Source organism: Callorhinchus milii, unplaced genomic scaffold, assembly GCF_018977255.1.
Source record: "Callorhinchus milii isolate IMCB2004 unplaced genomic scaffold, IMCB_Cmil_1.0 Scaffold108, whole genome shotgun sequence".
Taxonomy (NCBI): domain Eukaryota; kingdom Metazoa; phylum Chordata; class Chondrichthyes; order Chimaeriformes; family Callorhinchidae; genus Callorhinchus; species Callorhinchus milii.
In genome coordinates, this window is record NW_024704849.1 from 85,240 (window position 1) to 92,984 (window position 7,745).

At 42.6% G+C, this 7,745-nt stretch overlaps 1 long non-coding RNA gene across 1 annotated transcript; it reads right to left on the reverse strand.

The window, feature by feature from the left end:
• Positions 1-5,395: 5,395 nt before the first annotated feature.
• On the reverse strand, positions 5,396-5,719 carry LOC103191096. The gene is made up of 2 exons (XR_489223.2): positions 5,658-5,719; positions 5,396-5,548 (listed from the first exon to the last, which is right to left on the reverse strand). It is a non-coding gene; the product is annotated as an uncharacterized LOC103191096 (long non-coding RNA).
• Positions 5,720-7,745: the final 2,026 nt, after the last annotated feature.

The following is a 7,745-nucleotide window of genomic DNA, read 5'->3' on the forward strand; positions in this document are numbered from 1 at the left end:
TGGATTGAGTGACAAATATATTATTATTATTTTGAAGGAAATATTACCACTGGAAAGAACCGACAATCGACTAAAAAGCGGTTTACTACTGACAGCTACCTAAACAGAGACGAGTGTGTGGAGTAAGGAAACTTGCTCAATGATTCGTTCCTCTGGCAATTTAACCCACGTCTCTCGATTGCGAGGCGAGTGCTGTAACCTCTCAGCTACAGGAACCCACACCGCAGTTTTTGTAGGGCGCAATCGCTGATCTGTGCCTCTGTGGGGCTCAGTGCACAGTAGTACCCCGCGGAGTCTGCAACTCTCACTTGTAATACTTTCAATTGGACGGTTCTGCCCATTTCATCCACATTCGCTGAGAAACGTTCTTTTGCAAAGTCTGCATTTTGCTTGATCCTGTTGTTGGAGGATGTGCTGAGGATAAATTCTGGAGATTTGTTGGGAAAGTGACGGTACCAGAACAGATAGTTATTGGTGGTACTTGCAGCTGTATAATTACACTGCAGATAAACAAACTCCCCTTCATTCACTGTCACAGTAGATTGCAGCTGTGTCACAGAATCTCCTCCACAATGTCCTGGGAACACACACACATCAGCGATCAACAGCAATAATAATATTTGTATTAGTACTTGGATTCGATATAGACGCAAGTCGCACAGTTTATCTCCATATCCCTTAATCCTTCTATCTTTTAGAAACCTATCAATCTCTGTCTTGAACCTGTACATGGACTGAGCATCCGCAGCCTTTTGCGGTAGAGAATTTCATAAAAGCCATAAATAAAATATAAACATTTGATAATATATGCAGGAAACAGGCGGGTAGAGTTAGTTTATGGTTTACCTGATAGGGTAATGATCACTGCTACCACAGAGATGTACATCGTCATATGTATTTAGTGGCACAGGGCGTTGAGGGAGGGTTGATGGTGTTGTTGGAAAATGTTGGCTGGGAGGCTGTAAGATACCGTGTGGAGGAATGAACAGGAAATAACCAACAGAAGTTACTTTTTACTGTGAGTGAGCAGGTCTTAGGGTTATGCCCAAACCTTGTGTCTGTGTCATTATGCGTCATTTTCTCTGCTCTGCCATATCGCTCCTCCATTGGTTCTCTCAAATCACTGATATGTCTTTGTTCAATCGGGTGCCTGAAACCTGCAACAAATTACACCCATTTTTAAGTTTATCAAAAGTTCAAACATGAGATGAGGATATATATGCCATCTGTGGAGTTCTGTAGCTCACGGATTAAAGCCCTCGCCACACACCGAGAGATGTCGGTTCGATTACCGGCATGGCCAACTGTTGTTTAAATTTCCTTACTCCACCCTCAACACTGTTTACCGCGCAGTAGGTAGGAACCTGGTAGTTAGTCGATTGCTGATTTACTTTCTGGGTATAAATATCCTGTTTCGCCTTCAACATGCACAGCCAATATAATTTAGAGTATATTCGGTGAAGCAAATTGAGACATCTCAGAGGCGAAATTATTCGCTCTATTCAATGTCAAGGTTTATTGTAATATAGATAATCAAAAGAAGGCAGGACGGGTATTCTGTGGAAGCCTCTGAGTGTGTGCAGATGGCAAGACAATGACCTAATGTGTGTTGGCTTCACATCCCCGGGGGCAGCTGTCAATTTGGTAACGAAGTGAAACGAGGCATTGAGAGGGTTCAAAGTGAAAGGTTAGGAGCCACATTTCCTCAGCAGTTTCTCAGCTGTCTCACCCTCAATTAGTTGAGAGCTTTCTTCTTGCCACTCTCCGCTCAAGGCTACTGGGTTACAGCAGTTTGGGGACAAAACACAAGTTTCTTAGCATCATTCAATTCTACAAGTTACTGCGTTGTACTATTTATTTCGATGAATGAGACTTCACAGATTCACATTTATTTTTCTTAACCGGTGTCTGACCCATGTGGGGACACCCATAGCCATTCNTTTTTTAATATCCAAACCAACCTGTGTGTTATAATAATCGCCAATGCCTTTCATATCAAACCTGATCACTTTTTCGAGTAGTCTATACGAACTTCGCAGGAAACAGTGTATCGACAGTGTATTTTGTAGACAACAACTTGTAGCTACGTACACACAGCAGTGTCTCGCAAACAGTCTTCGATCGAGTGATCAACTTTTATAATCGACTAAAAGCGATTATCCAAACTCCTATCAACCGGGTTCCTATTTGCGACTCAGTAAAGCAATACAGATATAATAAACGTTGCATTTGATACAGTCCTTGATCACGTCTTCGTGACATTATGCAGCATTTCGTAGGTTGTACTGTGTAGGGAATTGACTGTGTCTGTTATGGGATAAATACGGCAGCCGAATGCACCCAGCAGTGTTCCACATAATCTTGTGGAATGAAGTGAATTTCTCTTTTCTTTTTAAAGCAATTATTAGCCCCGGAAAAGCGATCTGCCAGTCAACTAACAGACATGTTGCTACACACTGCGCGGTAAACAGACGAATGTGCAGTAAGAAAACTAGCACAACATTTTGCCAGGACGGAAACCGAACCCAGGCCCTCACGCTTCCGAGGCGAGGGCTCTAACCATTGAGTTGCAGTAAACCTAACATGTTTTTGTACAGGTCCCTCTTAGACACACAGCACTGTGCCCTCCGCACAGAAGTAAATGGCGGTGTCTGATATTCGCACATCTTCGATTGTAAGCGTACAGTTTTTTATGTTTTCGATCAGCCAAAGCTCTTATCCTGTCCTTCATATTTACGTCGGTTTTTCCCAAAACCAAGAACCGAATGGAGCCGTTTCCATAAAGTTGATACCACTGAAAGAGAGAGTTGGTCACAGTGGCGATGCATTCCATTGAAACATTTCCATTTTCATTCACTGTCACGGCCTGAGGTGTCTGGGAGACATCACTTGCAGCCAAGACACCTGGAAAGAAAGTAGAAATGAATATTTTTGGAAAGGAATTCGGAAAACATCTGCCACGACAGTTTGTAATTATTTATCAGGAAATAAAAGCATTTGCTTGCACACAACCATCATCTACTCACACCGTAGGAATACTATTACATTCAAAATCATATATTTCGCATTGTGATTCTGCTTCATTCTCAACTGCCGTCGATTCACGTCAATATCTTCCGTTGAAAGGCAACGAGAATTTATCTAAACGTAGCGTCTGGTTGATAAGCATTTCTCCATTTCAGGAGTTGTCTCTTATCCCGGCGTCATTATCTTGTCTGTGATCTTTGGTGGAGGTGCATTGCGACTCCCCCTACCGTTTACATTCAGATTCACTTCTCCTCGCTGGGGCAAACAATAGTAACGCATCAAAGAGACAGTGCAGAGAGACCTGAGTACAAAGACTCAACAAAGTATACAAATAATAATAATACTAAGTGCCTTATCAGGTCGTGGACACGTCTCGCATTGTCTGTGGAAAAAACGGTAAAATAACTTGACTGTGCTTTTAGAGTGAACCTCGGCAGCCTGATGCACACAGCTGTGCCACGCATACAGTCCTTGAATGCATGACCAATTTACCACTTTCTTACGGTGTTATTCCCCTGGCAAACTGTTCGCCATTCGGCTGATAACCGGGTTCCTATTTACTGGTCGGTTAAACAGAAGCGTGTGCAGTCAGCAAATTTGCGCAGAATTGCTCAATGCTGTGAATCTCCACTGCATGCGAGGCTAATGGTCTAACCACCAACCTATAGGACCCAGATGTGCTTTGGCAAAGAGCACAGGTCTTGATAATCGGTCGAGTTGCAGGAATACTGTATGAAGAAATTTGTGTTTCTGGAAAAGAGATACCAAAAATCTCAAGATTCTGTAGAAACCAGGTTTAGGATTGATTCGGATATATGGAATAGATTTTTCATTAATCGTGGGAGCAGAACAGTCAGAGAATCCTGAAACACCCGTACATTATGTCGACTGATCCCTCACAATTTGTAACAAACTTTGATTCCAATAATCTACCTTTCGAGTATATCTGTTGTTCAGAATGGAAAGTGTCATCCAAGCAATTGGATGCGGTTAGCAACCTTCTGAAAACGGTTAGAAGAGTTGTGAAGGAATATGCTTTATTGAACCATTTTTCACAGCCTTTCAAGCCAGTGGTGTCTTGTCAGAATTTCAGCGCCCGAGAGACACCCAGTGGTAAGACACCGCAATATAAATGTTACCGTGAACCAGGAATAATAATATATATGTTTGCATTTGTTCCTTTGACATGTGATGCCGGTGAGGCGTCTGAAAGCGCTTCCCACAGTATACTGCATGAATATATTGCCTGAAAGCGTGGTGGTAGCCAAATCGACAACATTTCAGGAGAGAAGCATTATACAGCAGAGAGATCGGATTAAGGGCGACTGGTTATTTGGGAGACAGGCAATAATCTAGAAAAAGTGACACAGAAGCTGCTTCTTGAGTAAACTAAATCTTTTGTTACTTATGCTTCGGAGAAAACTTTGTATATTTCAGCTGAAGCAGCAATATTGTATGAGTGAACCAATGTTAAATGTAACAGGAAGCAGCTGTTAGTGTTGCCAAGGAAGATAGTTGCAGAAAGGAAAGTGAAAAGTTGTACAAGTTGCAGCTCATGTTGTAAATGTGTTTGTTTCGCCTTCTGCTGGTGAATTGCAGCTACATCACTTGTACAATTGGAGACATTTGATGGCAAATATTTTTCATCCTATTTTTTATTTCCCATTCTGTACGGCAGTACTTGAATATGAGTTCTTGTGTTTGATGATATCCTGCTGAATAATACCCCACAGAAAGGCTCGTACATGTGGTGGCATTGCCCCAGAAAGCAAGACTTCGAGATTATTACTGCGACCATAACATGATTAAATTTAATTATAATTATAATCTTTTCATTCGCTATTGTATATTGTTACACCTTCCAGACGCCGCAAACTACTTCACATATTACACTGTATACGAATTGGCTGCACATTGTGTGAGCGAAACACCGCAGCCAATCGTTCGCATCAGTGTCCCATTGAGTTGAGTGACTAATTTGTTATCAGTATTGAAGGAAACTTTACCCCTGTAAAAGCCATCTGTCCCTAATCTAACAAAGTCCTTTCGCTCTCACCACTGAGCTATATGACACCACATGTCCTGCAGACATGACATGGACATCCCGTCATTTACAAGGAAATGGAGGGAAACTGGGAGGCAATGAGTGCTGAGCAGTTATTGTGATGAACAAGAGGGGAATTCCTGGCAGATCACTGGAGGTTTGTGTACGGCCTCTCTGTGTGACTGTCTCACTGTGTCTCCACTGCACACAAATAGGTGGCGGCGTCTGTCACTACGGTGTGTCTCATACTCAGATTACTTTTCCCGTCTCTATAGCTCATCGTAGCTGTGATCCTCTCCTTCTCCTGCTCTCCTGTCTTTCCTGTTACCAAGTGTGTGAGAGCCTGGTTCGGATACTGTCTGTACCATTGTAAGGTCTGACTGGTATCTGTTGTGGAACAGCTGATAAACACTTGTTCCTTCTCCCAAACAGTCACAGAGAGTGGCGACTGTGAGACTGTATCCTGACCACTCACTCCTGGTAAATACAAGAAAATCTGTAAATAAAACTCACTCGTTAATTGCGGTCGAATTAAATACAATTTCTCGCAAAGCGCAAGCGGGGTTTATCGGTGAAACGTACTCACCCCATAGGAACACCGCAGCTTTCAGGAGGATGAAGAGTAAAGTATATTCGCGATTTATAGCCATCTTTCAACGCTTTAGTGAAGAAATGTACGTTTCCTTTAAACCTTAGGCAGGTTTCCTTATTCCAAGCCCTTCTGTCTACCGAATAATAGATAGGAAACCTGCTTGTTAGTCGATTTGCAGATACCGTTCCAGTTGAAATTGTCCCTGAAAAAAAATTGTCACTCAATCCACGACTGTTTGAGGATCTCTGCTGTGTCCAATTCGTACTCGAGTTTCGCCCATGAAATACGCAGTCACTAACTTTGCAGTATTGTCTGTCAAGCGATTTGTGGTGTCTCGTTAATTGATACGCGCTGTATCAAATGGCAAGGATTATTATCAGATAGATATTCAAAAAGAAGGTTGGACGAGGTATTCAGTGGAGGCCGCTGAGTGTGTGCAGACGGCTCGTGAATGGCCTCATGTGTGTTGGTTTCACATCCCCGGGGGCACATTTTCAATTTGGTAACGAGCCATTGAGAGGGTTCAAAACGAAAAGGGAGGATCCACGTGAAGTCAGCAGTTTCTCAGATGTCTCTGCCCCAGTTAGTTGAAAGTTTCCTTCCCGCCCCTTTCCGGTCTCTGTTTCCGGGTTACAGCCATTTGGGTAAAAAACAGGTTGGTTTGTATGTTCAAAGCGTTTTCTGGCCTAATTCACAGCTTCATGTCATTGCACTGTTCTGTGTAGTTCGCAGAATCAGACTTCATAATTTACCATTTATTTTCGTTAACTGGGAATCTGTCACATGTGGAAACCCATCATCTTGATTATGGTTATTCAAATCCAGATCAAGCGGAGAAATATCGTGTTAATCGTTCCATTTGATACAACATCTTATCGCATCTTTTAGACGGCCGAAAGTGCCTCGACGAATATAATGTAAAGTAATATAAGGACAAGTTGAGAGTGGGAGACAGGATTTGTCCCTAAATTGTCCTAAGAAACCTCTTTCCCACCCAACGTACCCAGTTATGACGAAGAGTCGGTGACCGGAATCGTTGACTCACTTTACTTTCTCAATAGATGGGGTCTAACCTGTTGAGTATCTCCAGCTCTCTCTGTTTTTGTTTCAGATTCCAGCATCTGCAGTATTTTGTGTTTCGATAACGTAGAGTAAATTGACAGTATGATTTGCGGATAAATTACGCAGCCAATTGTGCACAGCAATGCCACAAATATCTAGTTGTGAAACATGTTTTAATGATTGTTATTAAATACATTTTTGGGGTATTGCCAAAATTTCATACTTATAGTTCGATAAACAGCGGCGAGCGTGTAAATAAAGGAAGCTTGGGTCGGGTTTAGCGCTCTCATGACCGTCAATAAAACCCAGGTCCTCTCGTTTGCAAGGCGAGTGTTATAACCACAATATTACAGGACAGCAAAGCCCTGCATACGTGACACGAACAGGCCGTCATCAACAAGGAAATTGAGGTAAACTTAGTGCGGTGAGTGCTGAGCAGTTATTGTGATGAACAAGAGGGGAATTGCTGACTGATCACTGCGGGTTTGTGTACGGCCTCTCTATGTGATTATGTCACTGTGTCTCCACTGCACACAAGTAGGTGGCGGCGTCTGTCACTTCTGTGCCTGTGATGCTCAGATTACTGCCCTTCTCTTTATAGTTCATTGTTGCTGTGATCCTCTCCTTCTGCTGCTCTCCTGTCTTTCCTGTTACCAAGTGTTTGAGAGCCTGGTTCGGATACTGTCTGTACCACTGTAAAGTTTGAGTCGTTCCTTTTGCGGAACAATTGATAAGCACATTTTCCTTCTCCCCAACAGTCACAGAGAGTGGCGATTGGTAGACTTTTTCCTGACCACTGACTCCTGGTAAATGAAAGAAAATCTGTTAATGAAACTCACTCGTTAATTGTTTTCGAATTAAATGAAATGTCTCACAAATCCCAAGCGGGGTTTATCTGTGAAGCACACTCACCCCTGAGGAACACGGCAGCTTGCAGGAGGATGAAGAAAAAAGTGTATTCGCGCTTCATAGCCAATCTTTCAGCGCTTTAATGAAGAAACGAAAATTGCCTTTAAAACC